This window comes from Falco peregrinus, chromosome Z, assembly GCF_023634155.1.
Source record: "Falco peregrinus isolate bFalPer1 chromosome Z, bFalPer1.pri, whole genome shotgun sequence".
Taxonomy (NCBI): Eukaryota; Metazoa; Chordata; class Aves; order Falconiformes; family Falconidae; genus Falco; species Falco peregrinus.
In genome coordinates, this window is record NC_073739.1 from 21,326,383 (window position 1) to 21,348,071 (window position 21,689).

The following is a 21,689-nucleotide window of genomic DNA, read 5'->3' on the forward strand; positions in this document are numbered from 1 at the left end:
TTTTTATTTCAACAATCTCTACTTATGTATGTTATCAAAATGGAGATTGGGAGTTAGATCAAAATGCCATTTGTCTGTGTCTGACTGCTAACTGATTGACTGATAGAAAAATTTGCTGCACTGCACTCACAGTAAGATACAAAATTTAGGGCTTTTTACAGTGGGAGAGTCCAGAAGAAGTCTTTGATGGTACAGGTCTGTATAGGTCTCAGAAGTGGAGATACTTGTAACCAAAGGTCACGTGCATGTAGGAAACAGCAAATATAAACAGTGTGTTTATAACACACAAGATCTGCGTTGCAGGTTGGAATATGCACACCATGGAATAACAGATCCTGTTGTGGTCACAAGTGGTGCTGAATAAGAGCCAGCATGGCCAGCATTTTATTTCCTTAACTAATGTGACACAGAAGTGTTTTATAAGAAATTTTCCAGCAGAATCTAAATTATACTAGTATGTATTTCTGGTGTTAGTGGGAAAATTGTTGTAAAGTTTGCATGTTTTGAATTGAAGTAACTAGTGAAAAAATCTAGTAGCACTGTCCCAGAGGGCAGATTGTGACTTCCTTGGTCTTTTTCCATAGCTTTGGAAAAAACACAGGTTACACAAGAAAGAAAATGTATCAGAAAATGTACAATACAGCAGTTCCACACTTACTAATTTCTAAAACATTTCTAATTGCACATTCACAAGTATACATCCCAATGCACTTTTAAGAATGCTAGCTGTTCATGTCAAGATTATACACACTTAAACACTTTTTAGTATGTTTCAGTTGTACAAAGTACCGAAGAGACAGACCTGGAGTGTGAAGCCCTTTGTTTATATCTCTATATCTGTATTTCTACATCAGAAATGTGGAGTATGGGAAATATCCAGCCACTGTAACTTTGATATGTGGCAGGAAGTGATAAATCTCTGGCTAAATCATTTAAATCCTGAACTCAACAGGGGCATTATTCATGATGCTCTAAGGTAGCAAATGATACTAACTGTAAATTGAACTTGATTTTTTCAATCATAGACCTAAAATATCTTTCATGAATCCTTTTGGCTAATGGAATTTATGTAAACAACTTGCAATAGTTTAAGAAGTTAAGCTGGACAAAGTAAATCTCTCCAAATGAATGCCTTACTTTTACAAAGTACAAATCAGCTGTCTGATGGCATTGAAGATTGTTCATTGAATTCTTTAAAGTTAAAAGTAAGTAGAAATAATATTGATAAGAATCAAGCTTCCTCTGGTATCTGTGGTTTGACACAAGGTCCAAGATGTGAGTTGGAGCCTACACTTGAAAAGCTGCTAAAGAGCTATGGTTATATCTCTGGTGCTCCGTGTTGTCAGATGATAGGAAGCCAGTCTTCCCAAGAAGTTTCTATCATGACACTATTATGAGATAAATGGCTATTTCTTTCCATGCTTTACAGACAAGTCTCAACAGCAAAAAGCAGCATTTACCTCTTCCACTCCCCCCGCCTTGTACTCCAGTTGGTGATACTGTTAGTGATGGTCAACTTCACCATGCTTGTGTTTTCTCACTTTTTATTTTGCTATGTTCTACATAGCTTTTATCACTTAAACTTTAGTTACAACAAAATTATCTGGATTCTGCTATGTTCAACTATACTTTCTCATTGTTCCCCATGGAAAAGCTTTCACTTTAAAAAAAAAAAACAACAAATTGGTAGCAACAGGAACTTCTCAGCTGCTAACATTCAGAGAATGGTTCCTGTTGTCCGAAGATGCTACTCATACCGTATTTCTTTTCTAGTTAAGATATTCAGTATAAACTGTACAGAACTTGTCTGGCAGTCAGGTGAAAGTTAAAGATCTGAAGGTGAGTGTAAATGGTTTTGTTACAGTTTCTGAGAATAGAATTAATAATTTCTAATTCATTCTTTGTTTGCTATCAAACACTCGATGGTCTGAAGATCTGGAGATGGGTCTAAACTGGAGTGTTAAAGATGATCACTATTCAATATCTTCTAATCTCTTATTAACCTATTGTATTGTATATATTCTAGTGTCAGTACATTGCATCTAAGAGAAAGGGACCCATACCCTCACTTACATCAGTGAAAGACAAGAAAGTTTTGCTGCTATAAGGGGAGCTGCTAAGCAGAAACAGGACAAGAAACTGGGCTTATGTTAGGCAGAAGAGTAATGAGGTTTCCAGAGAAAAAGCAGTGCTATATTTTCCTTCCCTTCTGGGTGGTTAATATATCAGGTGATAGATCCTGTGTGTTTATGATTCATTATTGTTCCTGGACCTCTCCTATGGTATATCTCCATGAATAACATCCATCACCTGAACCTGAAAGTCACCCATTTCTCAGAGCACCTACTTTAGACATTTTTTTGTTTCTTTTTCTTTTTAATTACGGAAACTGATTAGCTCTCTACACTGCTTTTCTTCATGGTATGACAATTTTATAGCATAATCTTATCCTTAATGTCTTTCTTTTCTTGCCATGCAGACTTCTAAAAATTATTGAAAAAGTAGTTTTTTCATTGCTTGTTCCTTTGCAAACTTTTGTTTTGTTACTATTATAGCCTTTTCCAATCCCAGAAAGCTACAATCTTCCCAAGGGATATGTTTTATATGCTTGTTCAGATAATGTCAATATCATTATACTGAATTAGCATGGTATGATGAAATTTGAATTTAACAGATGTTGTTAAATATGTTTTAAATATTGGTGCTTCCATTAAGGTTTGTGCCAGGTGTTCGTTACCTAAGACATTATAGCTGAACTGTTAAGTAGAAAGTGTGAAAAGAGTCTCTTTTTGTTATTTTAGACTTAGGTTACTCATATGTAAGACAAAATGAGGGAAACTGGAGTTAGGTCTGGCATCCCTAGGTGTGGTACCGGTTGGGCTGACAGCAAAATGTGGACTGTATACTGTACTACTGTTGTTGAAATAACATGATCAAACAAATCTTGAGATATACCATAGAGAACAGTGGGGCTTTGAGTTGGTAAACCTGGATTTAGCTCTGGATGAGCGGGCAGAGAGTGGGCAGAACCAAAACATTAGGTCCAGGCTACCAAGAAAACGGTGAAGTTGTGGAAGTCTCTGGTTCAAATGAAACCACCTCAGAGTTCTAACCAATCGTTTTTACAAATGTGAATATTGCAATGCTTTTATCTATGAAGCAAGCTGTGTAATCACATACAAAATACTACACTGTGCCATAAGGAAACTACTTTCATGTCTAGAATATGATTTTTTTAATCTTTTTTTTGTTGTTGTTGTTAATCTTTTAATGCAGAAGAACTAACCTAACAAAACTTGTGAATCTGACCACCTCCAAACTTTGAGATATCAGTGTTCCACATCAGGTATGAATATATACTTGAATTTAATACATAAACCATATGTCAGGAACAGTCAAAAAAAACCCAAAACTATTCTGAGCAGTCATACTGAACAGTACTTTCTTGGATAGAATCTGGTACTGTAGGCAAGGCAATAAAATGTACTATAGGAAATGAAATCTTATAATTGTTAGTATTTGTATTGAATACGAGCTTGAGAGAATCTTTTCTACTTGTAGTGGACAAATGAAGAATGCTGATCAAGTGGAACATCTTTGTAATCTACTAAAATTATGGCTTTGCTTTGAATTGAAATAGTATAAAATTGTAATCATGTTTTCCTGGTAGATCCAAGCTGAAAGGTAGGTGGTGCATATTAGACCATCTCAGTGTTTCAGTTTTTCTCAACCAGACTACACATGAATGCTGGTCCTTAACCTCTGGACATCTGAATTAAGTCTCAACCTAAATCAAAACCTTGAATTAGCTCATTGTCCATAAGAATGACAGAAATCTATTCCTGTGACAAATTTCCCAAAATGTGATTGACAATCTCTACCAATAAGTAACCTGGGTTGAGCTGAAACATAGGCAGTTTAATCTGTAGTAAGGTGTTCTGTCCGGTCCACACCAGTATTATGCCCACTCTGAACAGTGAACTATTTTTAATTTCATAAACACCTCAAATACCAATAACACTACACAATTAAAAAAAAAAAAAGAAACACAAAAACAAAGAAAAAAACCACAAAAGGATTTATGGTGTAGTTATACTGCTATGATCCTTCTACTTTGCTCCAATATTTTATCACTTTCTGCTTTCTTTTCAGCTGTCCAACTTGTTATAGTACCAATTTACAAAGTAACATGGGGAAATACTGCCATGAATGGCCTCAAGTATTAGCAAAGCAAGCAGATGCATAGGACAGTGGGTAATGTAACAAAATGCACATGGAAGAATCATAAGTAATTCCCCTGCTTTTCATATCCCCCAGGCTGTGTCTTGAGAGCACTGTCCTCTGGGATACACTCTAGATTCTCTTCCTTTCTACATGGAAACCATCCAGTTCTGAGGACAATGACTTTGAGTTTTGCCTACATGGTCAAAAAGCCTTGAACCACCGTTAGAACTGTGTTAAGAGTCACTAAAAGAGTGAGGTTATGGATGGTCTCTCATTCCAATTTCTGTAAAAACCTGTCTCTGAGTGCTAGCTGTTGATAAATGCATACCTACCAGACACACACCAAAAGAATGGAGTAAAAACAAACATCCACTAGTGCAGAAGGCTTTACATTTCCAGAAACTCAAAAGTTTGTATAAACGTATTGGAAGCTTTCACTGGTTGCCATACAGAGAGTAATCCAAAAAGACTGATCTTACCTTCTCAGACTAAAGAAATGCAAATTCTGTTGAACAGTTTACTATGAATGCACTTAGGTGATGAAAGAGAAAATTGGGGTACGTCATTTGGACTTCAGACTGGTGTCAAATTTAAGATATAAACAGTGTGTGTTCTGGAACAAAAATATGCTTTTGAGTATTTTGTTCAGGATGAAAGTTTGGAATTTCTGTTATTTTAGCTCTTAGGGCATGAAAATTATTAGTACATGCACTTCTTTCATCTTTCATTTTTAGGAAAACTAAGTTGCTTCACATTTACACAGAAATTTTGATGATTAGTCACACAGAGCCATTTTTGTAGTCCTGGAGTAAGGTTATTTAATGCATACTTTCTGAAATATCTAGAAACAGGATGTGAATGTCAGAAAGACAGTGAAAGCTGGACAAAATATATGGTGAGGCAATAAAGTATAAAGAAATTTGCAAGGAATTAGGTTCTGCACATTTTGTAGAAAGGACATTCTGTATACTAGTTTATATCTTTTTCTGTATAGGCTGCTATACAAAAAACTAAAAGAAACATTATTACTAAGCTAGGAATAGATACAAAGACACTCCAAAGATCAGTTGTCTTATTTAAGGGAAATTTAGAATATACAATTTCACCTGGAGAGCAGGAATACACTGGCTATTTCCAGAAACAGACCCTAATATCTTTCTGATCTGCCAGGCTAGACGCTGCATGTGCCCACTTAGGAAGCTAACTAATATGTTAGAGAAAACATGCACTGAGGAAGTGGCTTGCACAAAGAAAGAGAAGTCACTTCATTCAAAAGCATAAACTTGAACTTTGAACACTTGGCATGGTAGCTGGCCTGCAACATTGGAGAACATACAGCTTGGTCAAGGTCTGAGCTGTAGATTTGTTCTATATAACATCACATTCATCCTTAGGCTCCTGGTTTCTCCATTTCAGTTTCTTTGCCTCAAAAGGCTTGAAAGCTCTCTGTGTTGTCAATATCCAACAACTTTCTGAAGAGCACAGTTACCATCATCAAGAATAAAGATGTGTGAAAAGCTGTCACAAACATCACTAGAAAGGTGGCACTATGCTTCAGGTTTATGACCGATTAATTTTGCTGTATGCAGGGGAAAAGTTCTAATAACTTGCTCTAATCAGGAAATCTTCTCTGCACATAATTCAGGAAATTTAACTGTCAGACAAATGGAAAATTAGCTAGAACAATAGGAATGAGCACAAGTACCTCATATGTAATAGTTGACCAAGTGATACAGAAAACTAGCATTATTGACTTATTCTTAAAAGGTTTCTTCTTATGGGAACTGAGGGGTTTTATGACAGTCAAGGTAGTAAGTATTAGTAAGTAAAGGAAATGGTAAAAATTGCAACATCACATGAACAGCAGTAATATTCACTCCTTTCTGTTATTTCTTTGCACTTCTCTTCCAATTCTGGAATTTCTACATGTTTAATGTGAAATTTAATGCAACACATTAGTGTGCATTTCCAAGGTGGGAGAAATTGGCTGGTTCTCATCTTGGGTGTGCAGTGTCCTCATTCTTTCCTGTGCTGACAGGCTTAGTTGCTTGGTTCTGCTCTGAGGTACACATGACTTGGACGGTACTTTGGAGATTTCAGCTGGTGGTACTGGCACCTACTGTCTGGCTAGTCATACCACTGGGCCCTCAAGGGAAGGAAGATCACAGTCTTCTGGCAGGAGTGGTGGCTTTCAGCCAATATTCATGGTTATGTCCCCCCCCATGAGCAGCATAATATAATGTGTTTGGGAAATGGGAAGAAGGCCCGTTTTTATGCAGCAGACAGGCCTGTATGCTGCCACCACTGTCAGGATTGCCTGCAGTCAGGTTTTCCCAAAGCAACCTTTATGACAGCATGTATTTATTTACGGAGTAGCATCTGCCTCTGTATTTCAGTGAGGTCTTAGAATCGTTCCTTATAGGATAGTTCTTGATGGACAGCTGGACATGACACAGATCATTCTTTGATAAATATACCCAAATGTATTCCTCTACCCAAGCTGTAGAGGAAGTTACTGCCCTGGAACAGGGAGCCCAGGTACTTGTTGGCTCTGTCCAGGGAGTTGTTTCTGTCATACCTTGTGTAGAGACTATGGATTGCATGTGGGTTTACACTGAAGTTTGTCCTTGAATGACCAGTTATAAATTCTCATACAAGAGGAAGAGTAGTTCTTTTTTTCTTAGGTATTCATTTGTTGCAAATATAATTTTGCTAATAAATTAAAATTGAGTTGGATAAAATAGGGAGAAGTTATTTAAAGTATCAAATAAGTCTTCTTTCCTTCTTAAACATTCACTGCTTTTTGCCACCTTTCAGTTATTTAGCAATCATTGATTGGGTTTACTTTTTTACTTTTAGCAAGATCCAGTATGCCTTCTTTTCTGTAGGCTCAGCAAAAAAACTACATGCCCATTGTCACACTACCATCCCTATGATAAACATGTTATTACAGCACTACTGTAAAAGTTTCATTGGGTGCTTTCCTGGTGTCAAATACCTGAAGCTCCTCACCTGAGACCTTTACTATACCGGTGGCTCATTCAGAGATTCCAGTCCCAATGAGTGGCTAAAATGTTCTTCTTATTCCTTTGCCTATGAAAGTTACCCTAGTATTTCCTTTAAAATTTTTCTAAAGAACTTAAAGGAAGAAACGCAGGTTCAATTCCCAGCACATGCTGTGCACCTTACCCTCTCCTGCCGCAATGTTTGGTTCTATCATAGTATTTCCCATTCTTTTGTAATTGCAGCTCATGATTGTCCATTTATAAAGCAACCTGGGGTTTGACAGTTTCCTAATGAGATGTTACAAGCCCTCATTACAGCTACTTTCAAACAGCTGAATGTGGTGTCTTCAGGGTTTTTTTAGATCTTTTTTGTCATGGTTTTCACTTCAGTGAGAAGGTTAAGCAAGCAGGGATTCTTTTATTTCATTTGTAGCCCCTTATTTTCAGTTCTCCAGAGAAGATGATTAACAGAAGAGCCCTAGAGAGCTTTCAGTTTTAAATGTTGAACTCCACCTAAAGCAGTCAGTTCCTTTTCCCTGTTGCAGTCATAAGTTTTGACAACTTAAAAATACATTTTCATTCTCAGGTATGCAGAACAATAGCTTCTCTCTAACACAGTCTAATCTTTGGAGGGCTGTCTGTTGCCTTTCTTGTGTTGTTTGGCACACACACGAAATGACTATTAATCATCCTTTGAGTCCTACTTTGCCATCTGGATCAGAGAATCCTATTTTCTACGTAGACTAATCTATCTGTTGCTACCCTGTAACTTGGACTTCAGTCCGCATTCTGCTGGAAATACACAACATAGTGATGGTGAGAAATTGGGCCCTTTGCAGACTGTAGGCTGCTACAATCACATTTTTTTAAAATGTTGCAGGGCTCGTTAACATTCTAAGAAAGCAGACACTAGAAGTTTCAAGGTGGACACCCAAAAAAAGTGTCCATACTTCAGGATTTGGCCCTAACATCTGAGGGGTATCAGTTGTCTTATTTGCAAAATCAGTGTCTTCCTGTGGATTAGCTTTCAGGCAATGCATCTCCCAGTCTGCTGATCATGCTGTATACATCAAATAAATGAGTAAATTTGTGTTGTGACTTAAATTTTGGGTGTCCAAACAGAAACATTTTGTAAAATGTGTTTTTAAAAAGGAAATATGCAGTTCTGTAAAGATGTTCAAATTCATCATTGATTTATTTTGAAAAATAAATGTGATGTGCAGACTAACATTAATTCATCCATACATGTAATAGTGGAACAGCAGCAACCACACACGTAAATATGTTCAGTCACATATGCACCTTTACAGAGAGAGGTGGATATTAGCCTTTTTTTCTGTGAGGAAACAATTTATTTTTTTTTCAAATGTAATCTATTATAATTTACTGTGCTTATTAAATCTCCAACTACGTTTAGCTTTTGTGATATATTTCCTCAGCTTGCAAGTGCTATTGCCACACCTCTACAATGATAGTCCTGTACATTCTAATAAATAATTGTCTATTAAAATGCTCTGCATCTCTCTCAGGATTTGGAACTATGTAGTGAATCAGGCAAGGAACATTAAAACAAATAGATTATATCTTTATTTAACTAGCTAAAAGTCAAGGTGGTTACTGAGTCTCCCCTGACGAGGTACAACCTAGTTGCTTAAACTGATTTTTTTACCTGAAGTTTGTTAAGTTCCTCATTTTCTAAGTACTTGGCTTGAGACATTGGTAATGTGACTTGCAGATTTCAGAGCTTATCATTGCCTCTGACATCAAGGAGCCTTACTTTTGCATTTACAAAGTGATGTAAAAACCATTAATATTCTGAGAACACAGGCTATAGATGTTCCAGACTGGGCACCCAAAAAGCATGGACATACCTCAGGTGTCAGCCTTAATATTTCTGTGATTCCAGGCTCCATCTGTAGAACACGTAAGGCTGAGAGGTGTTCCACATGAACACAGCTACGCCTGATGCAGAAGTCCCTGAGAAAATCTGCAGTTTTGTGTTGACAGGAAACTGTAAATCATGTGCAGTAAGTAGGACCGTAACTTGAACAGCAGGAAACAAAACCAGAAAAAAGCACCAACTTATCTGAGAGGAAGTTTTTTTCAGAGAGCACTGCTCATTTGTGATAATGAGTAGGTAGATGACCTGTGGAAAATAGCATCTAATTTCATATTGTGCCCAATGTATTCAGTTAAAACTTTCATTTTACTTCCAATCAGAATAGGAAAGAAACTCAAATGATGATGGAATGAAAGACCAATACACTTACTTGCCCAAAAATTGCATTTGTTGGTTTCACTGTGAAATTGTATTCTTCCAATTGTACTCTAAATCTTTCTAATTATATTTTCTTTAACAGCCATTTGCCTGGCAGAGTCTAGATCACTACAGAAACTAATTTTTTTAAAAATATATTTTTAGCTATAACTTCTACTAAGTTGTGAACATCCATGTGGCACATGGATCCTTATACAGGAAATATATGAGAAAAAAAAAAGAAAAATTGCCTTTTGCTTATATTGTGTGTATGAAACTTAGGAAATAATGTAATATATAGCAGGTTAAAACTCTATCTCTCTTTTATGTAGAATAAAACACAAGTAACTAGCATAAACTGGCTTGCCTCACTACTCCTACAGCTGTCTTACCTTCTGTGTGTCCTTTGTGATTTGAGCAACACTCTGGTTTACTACACCTGATCAAAAGCATAACACAGACATGGACTATTTCTTTTGTCCTCTACCTTGATGTATATTCTCACAGCCATGAAGGATAGGAACAGTTGTTTAATTTGACCTCTATTAGGCTTTTGTATTATTTGCTTAAAGCATCTATAATTAAAATTCTTTGTAAATTTGTAAAATCTACAAATGTAAAATTACAACTAAATTTGTAGATGTAAGATCTTGACCTTGCATTCCTCTCTCATTCTGTGTGCTTGATCCCATTTAAACCTGCTATGTCATGAATCCACCAAACTTGCCCATTACATGCTGCTCCTTAATTAGCAGAGATACCACTTTCAGAGCTAAAAATTGAGACTGATGCGTTTTACTAAACATTTTCAACTGAGAGCACATCTCTGCTGTGAAACTTCCACAAAGTGCTACAGGGCATTTTTTTCAATTATCACATACAATAGTATGAGCCATTATTTTGTAGTAGCAAATGTGAATACCTAGAGTATTTCTAAGGCACTTTTTCTTTGCTATTGTAAGTATAATGCTAGACTGAAGATAAAATAGGAACAATAGAATAGGTTTTGTACACAATGGATTTTGAAGACATTGTTGGTAAAAATAAATTCAGCATTTTCTCTCATCTCTTACTTTACCATTGTATCCCAGGTTCTGGAACTGTCAGTGGTTTCCTACAGCACTGTTACTTGTTAAGTACACCTTTCTTCTTTCTTTAGACAATGTCAGTCTAAAGACTGCATATCAGTCAGACTAGACTGAATACGAGATTTCAGGCTACCAGAAAGGAAGAAGCCCTCACACTGTAATTCTTCTGCTGTAGATAAAGGATTTATTGCTCTCTTTAGTACCTTTTTTTAAGGGAAAATTGCTTTGCACATGATCTTTACTTACAGATTTTTACTTGCACTCTTTTTTTAAGTCTCTTTAATATGCTCAAGATTACTACATTTTTTGATATTCAAGAACTAGTCAATGATACCATTTTATCTGCATATCCTAAGTACATATTTCAGAAGGTATCCTCTGGGGTGATTCAAAATAATCCTTTATTTTATGTTACTCTGTTGTCTAGTCTATGTAATACAGCTATTTTTCTTCTGCAGCCGATATAAAGTAAATGGAGAGGATTCTAATTTTACTTTGCTGGTGTATAAATGTGTCATTTCATATAACTAGCTGTTTTTCTTTGTTGTAACTTCTTTCTCTCTGTTTTAGCCTGCGGCTTCCCTTTTTATTTGATCAGTATAGTTTATATCATATTCCAGGCATCACTTCTTCCCAGGAGAAAAACAGGATTTCAAATTGCTAGTCATGATTCCTATGGCGAACTGTAAGGGCGCTGACTGAATTAATGTTTCCTTTGCTATTTTCAAGGCTTATTGGTTTTATTTCCATTAGCTCATGGATCCATTGTTTTTTCTACCTCTAATAACATTCTTTATCCAATGACTGACAATCATTTTTTCTCAGTAGTTTACAGTTCACCAGAACGCAATTTGTTAACTAGAAAATTAATTAATCTGATTATTACCTGACAAAGGAAAAGAATTAAAAATACATAAAGCCTAGAGCACCAAATTTTCTATCTGTGTCTTCAGAGGGAAAGTCCCATAGTTTGGTATACAGGTTATCTACTTAGTCTCCAGCAACATTTCTTCCAGAACTGGAACTTTTACTATGAATTTCTTAATATACTGAAATGCATAAAGTGATTTCTTTTTCTGATTAAAATGGTTTCCTACAACACAGTGAAAAAACTATAATAACTTAAAGAGAATCTTCTTCTAACACTAATTAAATTTCAACTGAGGAAATTCCCATCCCTTACTGTCTAATGTTAGAAACTAAAGTTTGGACATGGTCATCATTGTTTGAACAAATTAATTTTTTTTTACATTTTCTCCCTCAAAATTACTGTACTTCTTTAATGTAAAATTGATATTACAACTTTGAAACCTTTGGCAAATCTGCCACTGATATCAACAAAACAAACCTAGACTTTAAAATACTGTTTCTTCTCTGTGTTTCTATACAACAGCATAGATATATGTTCCTCATTTCCCATGTATGTAACATCAGAAGCTGTAACTTAGATGTATAATGTAACTGGACTTAACATTGAAGATCCATCCTCTTTGTCGAATATTCAGGTTATAAGAAAATAACCTCACAGATAATGTTCTGTGGTCCAGGGTTTAGTACTAAGTGCTTTTATATACAGAAAACAATTTACCAGTGCTCCTTACTTCTGTTTTCCATCCCAAATCCAACTATATATCATACTATATTCCTGGAATTTAAGAAAATGTATATCGGAGTGGTATTACAACTGCAACAAAAGGCAGCATTCAGGGTGACTCCAAATATTATACTTAACAGGATGGACCATTAAATGGATTTACAATGAAGGTGGTTAGACACTGGAAGAGGTTGACCATAGAATGTGTTGTTCCGTCACTGGAAGCATTCAAAGTCCGGTTGGCTGGTGCTTTGAAAAACCTGTCCAGTGAAAGTTTTCCATGCCCATGGCCAAAGGGTTGGACTAGAAGATCTTTAAATGTCCCTTCCAATCCAAACCATTCTATGATTCTATTTTTTCTGTATGCCACTGTCTTCCAACTCATATAAAAGATGATTCCACACAGTCATGGGCCAAAAAGTCTTATCATCTCTTTCACCAATGACTTTGACATGTTTATTAATGCCAAGCTTACATAGCTTTATTAATGTTCTGTACCCATTTCTGCCCAGGTAGCTCTTTCTCAAACAGTTCCTCAATTTTTATGTTGATAACCCTGAATAGTTATGTGGGAGAAATAGGCAGATGGGGGAAAAGGAACTCCAATCACCTGAGAGATGAGAAATAAAGCTTCTTCACTTTTTCATCTTGCAGTGTAATGTATTTGTGGTATGTTTGTGGATAGATCACACACACAAAAAAAAAAAAGGCAAGCTATTTTCTGGTAACAATCTACTGTTTTTCATAAACAAGTTTTTCAACATCTTCAGTAGGACTTGTTCGTAACTATTTCACAATACCTAATGAGAAGCTATATAAATTATGGGTCAATTTTGAATATTTGGCACTTTGCATTTTAAAAATGTTAAGTTGGAAGCCTGACTGTTGCATTCCACCCTTAGCCCTCATCATTGATTGTCTTGAGAGAGGAGCACTTCCAGTGGTTACTCAGATCTCAGCTGGGCTGAACTGAGACCTTGAAGTCTATTTTCTGTTCACCATGTCAGGTGAACTTAAAAGTTGACTCAAAGCAATCATGTGTTTTACCTTTCCTTGATTAGATGAATATATTTGCAGTAAGTGGAGATAACATGAACAGGTCATTGGGTCTTTGCTTATCTGTGGCAAGAATATGGAGCCAGAAAAACTGGGAAATCAGGACTAAGCAGTTACTATGAAGTTTTGAATCTATTGTTTTGCTCTTGGAAATAATTTTTGACAGAAAAGTTGAAACCTGAAAACATGTGCTATTATAACATTGTAGGCCGAGGGTCAAACTTCCAACTAATTTTCCTTCTGCATATTCACACAAGTTAATTATGTTAGCCGTAGTCACTTTTGCCTGTTTTTTTAACTGATTCTGTATCAAGGCTCTGGCCAGGAGTTTGGTCTGTCCCTGCTGTGAAGGGCATGTTTGTGTTTGTCATCTTCATTCTTTTAAAATACATCAACATCCTGGTTATTGTTTTTGGGAACAGTCTATGTCGTTGAAACTGAGCACTACTTTAAAGCAGAAGTTAACAGTATATTTTATACCTACCACATTAACTTATTTTAACCATCTATAGTTTACTAGACTCCATCAATACCACCTAACTTAACACTGAATTAAATGTTGTGCAACTCTACCAATAGATACAGATCACTCTGCTGTTGTTGTCAAGGGGAAAAATCAGTAAGTATAATGCATGGTTAGGCATTTCTCTTGATGTCTGTAGCAGCTTCCAGATCAGACCCCTGATCAGGAAGACATTGCATCTCTCTTACTCTGTGTTAAATAACATCCCATACAAAAATCTGAATTCAGAACTGCAGTGTTTCTTTGCACTAATCTTTGTTTTTTGATGGCAGTGTGAAAGTTTAATGAATTATTATCACTGGATGTATTAAAAAACTCGGGAACTGCCTTGGAAAAGCAGTGGCAGATACACCATGCTGCTTCCCATGTCCTGATTAGCTTGGTTATGCAAGTTTATTTTTCACTGTCTTTATTATTTCATACTTAATTAGTAGGAACAATATGAAAAAAGAGCAGAAGAGTGAAGATGTCTCTGTTAAGCAAAGAAACAAAGAGCAATACAGGGAAAGTCTGATCAATACAGGGAAAGTCTGATAATCTTTGCAACATTGCTTGGTCATTGCAACCTAACAACCTCCCACCGCTGCCCTGTTTGGAAGAGCAAGTAACCCTCCCCACTGTCCTGCCTCCTATCCCTCCCTCCCAGCCCCCAATCAGTTTTTCTGTCTTAAGATTTTTTGGCAAAATTGCAGAATCTACAGCTTATGGAGATATCAAAATTATTTTCAGGTAATCACAAAGTAGATGTGATCAAGCAGGTCCACAGTCAATTTCTCCAAACTTCAACATATTTGCCCTGTGAAAATGCCTGGGAAAGGTGAATATTCCTGTGCCTACCAGTGTAGCCAGTGAGTTAATTAATTAATTTAGGACTATTATTTATAATAATAGGACTTATGCAGAAGTAAAAATCCACCTATGTAACTCATTGTCAAATTTACCTTTTAAATACTTGAAATGACTGCCAGGCCTTTGGAGGCAATGAATTAGGTAACTGTTCTGTATAACGAAGAGGATTGTTGTCTCTACTTTTTCTCCTTGGCTCCAGAATATGACAATGTCAGAGTGATAGCAGCTAGCAGTCCCTGGCCTCCTTATTCTAATTCTATTGGATATCAATTGACAGCACCACAAAACGCTGACATTTTTTTCACTAACATTACAGTATGTAAAACTTTGGATAGACTGCAAAGTTAAGAAAAAAATGCTGATGCAGCCAAAATACTGCTGTAGAGTGCTGTTGTGGTGATAAGGGAAGAACCTTATACTAAGTAAGAAGGCATTTGCTTTATGAACACATTTCAAATCATATTTAGAATCACAGCATTGATTTTTCTACATTGCACATTGTTAAAGATTACTGTATTGTGTGGTAATGTCCTTCAGCTGTGTCATGCTTTTCCAGAAAAGCTCTTCAATGAACTAGAGAGTCTTTCCCTTTTCAGTCAACTCTTTGCTTTCCAGTCACCACTTATAGCAGGATTATTCCAGGAGCAGACTCCAGAACAAATCCTGATTGTATGAACCCTGGGACACCCAGGAATGATGGTTCCTACCATTTTCCCAGACCCTCAAAAGGCATGTCTGGTGCATCTCTGTACCTTTCTGCACTGACAGAACTAGCATGTAGCTTTCTGACAATGGACCACAGTGAGAAAGAAAAACAATCACATTGAAACAGGTCAAATTAGCAGACCTGGTAAAATTGTCTAGCAAAGTGAAACAGAAATTGGAAGCTCTGGCCTGCAGAAAACAGCCCAGAGGACAGATGAAACTAGTTGGCACTTTTCTCAGTGCATGGGCTTGCACACATTACTCAAACATCCATTTCTCTCATCTGTAGCACAGTATTCTAATGCTTATTTACCTGCCTAATAGGTACCTTGTGAGAATTAAGGAATCGATGTTCAGTAACACATTTAACTAATGTAACCAAATGAAGCTAATTACACGTTTAAGCATTGTTGTTAAATGGCTGATCCAAAGGAAGGTAAGTCATACTTGAAGACAAGCTGGGACTATAAAATTTGGGGTGAAGAATCCCATGCTGTTTCAGTTCATTATGGTCCATAATCATGACATCTGTATTTGAACTGGACAAGTGGATTTCAGAGAATTTCTGTTATAAATTCCCCAGATACTGAGTTCAGGTTAAGTGCCTTGCTTAAGTCAGAGAACCTTGCTTGTTTACTTTATGCTGGGGAATCAGCTTACCAGACCTCTGACCATATCAGCTACTCTAATTTTTTTTTTTTTTTTTTTTTAATATAGAGAGACCATTCTTCTGCCTACAGAAAAGAGTAGGTTGATTAGATTGCCACTTCTGACTGAAAAGTCAGAATACTCCAAAATATTACTAAAGTGAAAAACTCTAGCTAGTCTTTCCCCTTGAGACTGGAAAAATCTAGTCAAGATGTGTTATAAGTTGCTCCATTCCTTTATGCCAGGAAACACAATTGCTGACTGTGTTTAAACAGCAATTAATACTTGAACTCTTTGAAAAAAATGGTTGAATACTTGGGGAAAACGTTCACCTCAAAAGTATTTTAAGAGCCCCAAAGGAGATTCAAGCATTGCCCTGGCAGAATATAGCAGTTGGAAATTGGAAAACTGTCCCTGCAAACCTTATTTGAGTTTAGTGATTCAGATTTTGGACCATGCAAATTTCCAGGACCTCTTTTTAGGCCATCACACTTAATGTGGTAATTTGCTGCTGGAGCTTTTCCTGTCTAAAACTAGGTGTCCTCGAATGCTGAAGTAATGGTATTATCTAGACCAGACTCATTTTGATGTGGCTGACCTTTCAAATGTACACTTTTTTGTTAGCAGATAAGGCATCTAAGAACTGCCAAACAAGGCTGGATGAAAGGTGCATCAAATATGTATCCTATGTCTGAAAAATACCCATAGCAGACACTTCAGAAAAAGGAATAGGTCGTATAAGAAATGATCAGTCCTCTCTCATCTTCCTCTAGCTTCTTCCCACAGCAATTTATTGACTTTCTGTGAAAGAGATAGCATTTGGACAGTTATGTTTAATAGCCACCAGCAAATCTATCTTCCAGCTCCTTTTTAAATCTATTTATACATTCAGTCTTGTGTGGGTATACTTCTATAGTCTTCATTTTTATGTGTCCCATGAAAGAATATTTCCTTTTATTTGTTTTAAACTTGCAACCCCTTCTTTCTTTTGAGAAGCCATGAATAATCTCACTGCTATTCATCATTTCATAGGTTTCTACTTCACATGCAACGCACTCCACACATCTGATCACACATGTGGCCCTTTTTGGTTGTGTTTCTCTCTCTTACAAGAACAGCAACCAGACCTCAAGGGCAGCATTCAAGAAATGGGATTTAGACAATGACCAAGATGCTGATTACTATCTATTTTCCAGCTCCTTTTCAATTAAGTGCAAATATTCTACTTGCATTTCAGGCTGACACTGACTATTAAACTGATGTCCACAGGGAGCTATACAAGTCATTCCAAGTCATATACTTGTTTTCAAAACCAAATGTAACTGATATATACAGTTTACTATGATTTACGGCTACTGGGAAGATGTTATTTAAATTTCTGTTATTCCCAAGCTATCTTAAAATAAAGCATACTCACAGAGCTGTCTTGATTGCAAATTACAAAAATTAAAAGAATGTCAAATGTCATTCCAGTGTGTATTTTATTGCCGTGGTAACATAAAGGTAACTGAGTAGGTTAAGCTACAAATTACGTACTCAGCTATTTAAAAATCTCAACGAAATAGTCACTTAATCAAGCTTATCATTGCTTGTGCTATGTAATCAAGACAACCCTATTACAGCCAAAGTCAAAATGCTGGATGTTTCTGTGTTGTCTCTGTTCAAACAGCATTCTGTAAGCTCTAGTATATAAAACATGGCCAATCAATGAACATTACTTGTTGTTACAGGCTATGTTTTGCAACCATGTTAAATAGAAGTGTGTTTTCTTTCGCAAATACTCCATATTGTGAGTTTTCCTACATCATCCATAATTAAAGCTTAATCTTTAAAAATATACCCTTTCATGTGCTAGATGCTCTCCAGTTGCACACATCTCAAGCAACAACAAAAGCAGATGTGCTGGAAAGTACACTCCTGGGTTTTCTACTTCTAACTCAAATTGATATGCATAGAATACAATTTTAAGCTGTGGCTGTTGCCAAAAAAAACTGCATTATAATCAAAAGCACACAGATTAAGGCTAGAAAATTAAAAAAACCTTTAGCTGAATTCAGATGCTGTGCCAGGATAGTAGAAAAATATTTATTTGGAAAAATCAGTAAAAATAATTTTTTGCTATCATTTATTCTCCCTGTAAGGCAGTAGAAGTTTACATTGGTTAATCACATTAACATCAGTAATAACTTACATATGCGTAGTACTTTCCATCATTAAGTGTCCTGTGGTGTTGTTTTACAAACTGTAGTAATATCAATTACTGCTCACTCCACAGACACACTTGTACTTAGCAAGTGTCCAGAGTTTTGTGGTCCCATGAACATAAACGCTGGGTTCATTTTTCATCTATACTTAGAACTTTACCAGAAATTTAGAAAAACTCACCACCTATTTTTCCAAGTGAAAATACAAGAATTTTCAGAGGTCTGGCCAAGCTGTAGTACAATGTTCGGGAAGAAGTTTGCAAAAACTCAGAGAGCAAATGTGCACTTGAATTTAACTCTGAATGTATTAAGGTCAACATTTTGTTCCTGTATGACAGCCTCATAGGCTTGACACTTGCACTACCCTTTATTAACATGAACATTCTATACCAGTGTTATGATATCTAATTAATGTAGTAACTTCTAAATAACAAAGCGGCTACTCAAGTGTTACCACTTGCACTATCTTTACAAAGCATGTCACAGGAGCACAAGTCACTACTGTGTATGGTTAGGGACTCACTTTCTATCCTCTCCTAATGGAAATCTCTTGCAGTGGACATCTTCCCAAGGAGTCAGAGCCCAACACAGAAAATCACCTGCATACCTTTTTAAATTTAAGCATGTAAATGAACTCATTCATTTCAGAAGGAATACTTAATGCTTTAAGTTAAGGTGGATGAGGGCCCATGGCACACTGCAGAGAAACGTGCCACCTACTGTTTCATCAACATCACATCCTACAGCACCTGGGTTTTCTTTGGAAATTGTCCATCTTGTTAAAAAACAGGTCCAAACTTGATTAGCTTATAAAATCTTGAATAGCTTGCAGTCTGAGGTAGCTCAGCTGCACGTGAGTAGGCAAAAGAAGTATTATGCCAGGAAAATAGACTCCCTCATTTTTCAAAATGAGCTAATTTTTTCCAATGGTTTTTCATACATATAAAGATAAATTATTAGAAGGAAATTGCAGATTATTCACCTCATGAAATATTTACAGTCTTGTCACTATTTTCATCATATTGATTTGAGCCTCAATCCTGTTCTTGATTTCAAAGGAAACAAGATCAAACCTATAGAAAATAAAAAATAGCTTTCAGCAACATAGTTTTGTTAAAATCTTCAGCCAAAAATGAATAATTTTACTTCATTTATACAAGAACAGTAATGTTTTTTCACATTCATTTATATTTGAGGTTTGAGTCCACAAAACCATAGCTTGAAATTCCCAGAGAGTTTGGACCAGGTTAATTCTGGCCTCACTAGCAGTGACTAACCACACATTCCAGAGCAGCTCATTGTATCTTGTGGGGTAGACAATGTGAACAGATCTTCTTAATTTCATACGATTTGGTCAATAATTCATTGAGGTGTAGGTGTATAGCAAGACAGGAAAAAACCTTTTAAGGTAATCTAGACTAATACTTGACTATTTCTAAAAAAGTTACCTTTGCGGTAGCTCATGTACCGCATTATGCAGAGAATCAGCTATGCATGTGTACATATCTATAGCTAGCAACTCCATTTAAACATCGATGGAATTTTCTACTGCATTTGCTTTAGGGCACACTTTAAAATGTTCATAAGTCAATTATGTTACAATCAACTCTTATACAACCTAGCAAAATATGTACTATTCACTGGTGACTAGTTAGATGCTGAGTTTCATATATCAAAGTTTTGTCATTTCTAAGTTACGCTAAGGAGAAAAAATCCAGTTGCAACAACCTTTTCTTTGTTAAAAAGCATGGTGTTTTCACTCAGGCAAAAATCAGAAACAGCTGAATGCATTTTACTCCAGCTGGAAAAGGAGTAAATATCATTTTTGAGCAGACACCAGATATATATAATCATGAGGCAGAAAGGTGAGAATTTTGGAACAATGAGCATCTGCAAGCAGGTACTTTCAGCAGCAATTTTTTTCAGTCTTAACCACTTTTCCATCTCTTTTTCCCAGTCTCTTTTTGTCCCCAGTGCCTTTCTGGTCTTTTCTCTCTCCCTTTGCTTCCACTGTTTAACATAGTTACCAATCTGTCTTTGCCCCTTTTCAAAGCTAGTAAGCTTCCTTCCTCCCTCCCTCCTCTCATTGCCCAGTTTTGTTGGTTCTGTGGCTATCTCTTGATACCTGGGAAGCAATGAACTCATTGATAATTGTGTGGCTTCAAAGATGCTGGTAGCAAGAGAAGTTTAGTATCGTTAAAGGGAGAGTTCAGATTTCATTGGACTAGAAGCACTAGAGTTGCCTGCATGGGCCTAATGCCCACAAACCAAACTTCCTGCATAAGTACTTTGAGTCACCCTTTTAGCAATTTGTGATGAAGTTAAGGAAGGCCATGTCAAAGCTGAAGAAGGGAGAAAGAGAACACAGCAGGTGGACAGCAAATTCCACCTGCACCTAGAGATCCTAAAAACCTGTGATTTGAGGGCATGATTATATTATTCCCATGAATTGCACATCTTCAGAAATGCTTATCTGTAATTAATTTGCCAATTGCATACTATTAATTTATCGTGCAACTCTATTTGCCCCTCATCCTCCCTTGTAACCCCCTCCAATGAATTAACCAGATGAATCCTTAGTAATGAACTGAGAGACAAGAGTGATGCTAATAGCCGTAGGCCATCCTCATTTTTCTTTTTGTCAGACAGGAAGTATCTCGGAAGAGGTACGCTGGTTGTCTGTGTGAATAGAAATGGTGCCTGAGCTTCACAATTGCACTTTAGAGGTATTTTTTTCTGTAGCTAGCCCAGCAACATTAAATGATGCACTTTGGTGGACTCAGCCAAGTTTCTCCCAAGGTAATCAGTGAGCTCTCTGACAGAGACTTAAGAATGTTTCAGTGCTGCCATGCTGACCAGAACCGGATGGCTGTCATTAGGAGTTTTAAATCTGATTCTGTCATTTTGCTGTACATCAAGTTCAGCTCTTCATGCATCCTTGTATATGACCATGACCTCTTTACTTAATTTAAATCTGAAGTCCCCTGTAGGTTGAACACACAAAGTTGCTGATGTACACAAATGTGAAGTGTATATGTTTACAAAAAGACTGCTCCAAATATGTGTCCCTTGGCCGTGACTACTTCTCCATTAAATGATGCACATAGCACTTTATTTCATAACAAGTTTGTTCTTCTCTGGATATAGCATTATGCCTGTCATTGCTGTAAACAGAGGTGTATATACAACCAAGTAAAAAAAAAAAAAATATCTGCAACTGAATCTGAGCAGAAAGCTATCAATCCACTAACATACACACTGAAAGATAACGTGCGACATTTCATTCACCTTAATTAGAGCTTATTAGAACCTGCTTTCATTCTTACAATAGTGATTCCAAAGCTCTTATCTGACAGGTTAATGAGGATCTGAAATAAATAGTGTTACTAATGAGGATCTGCTGAAATTAATCATCTGTTATTATTAACAACTCCAAAAACAAGATTTCTAAATATTAGATTATGTAAGATAGTATACAAAAGGAAGCAGCCAAAGTGAAATGTTATCAAGTGGTAGGTTGCTTCCAAGCTAAAAGC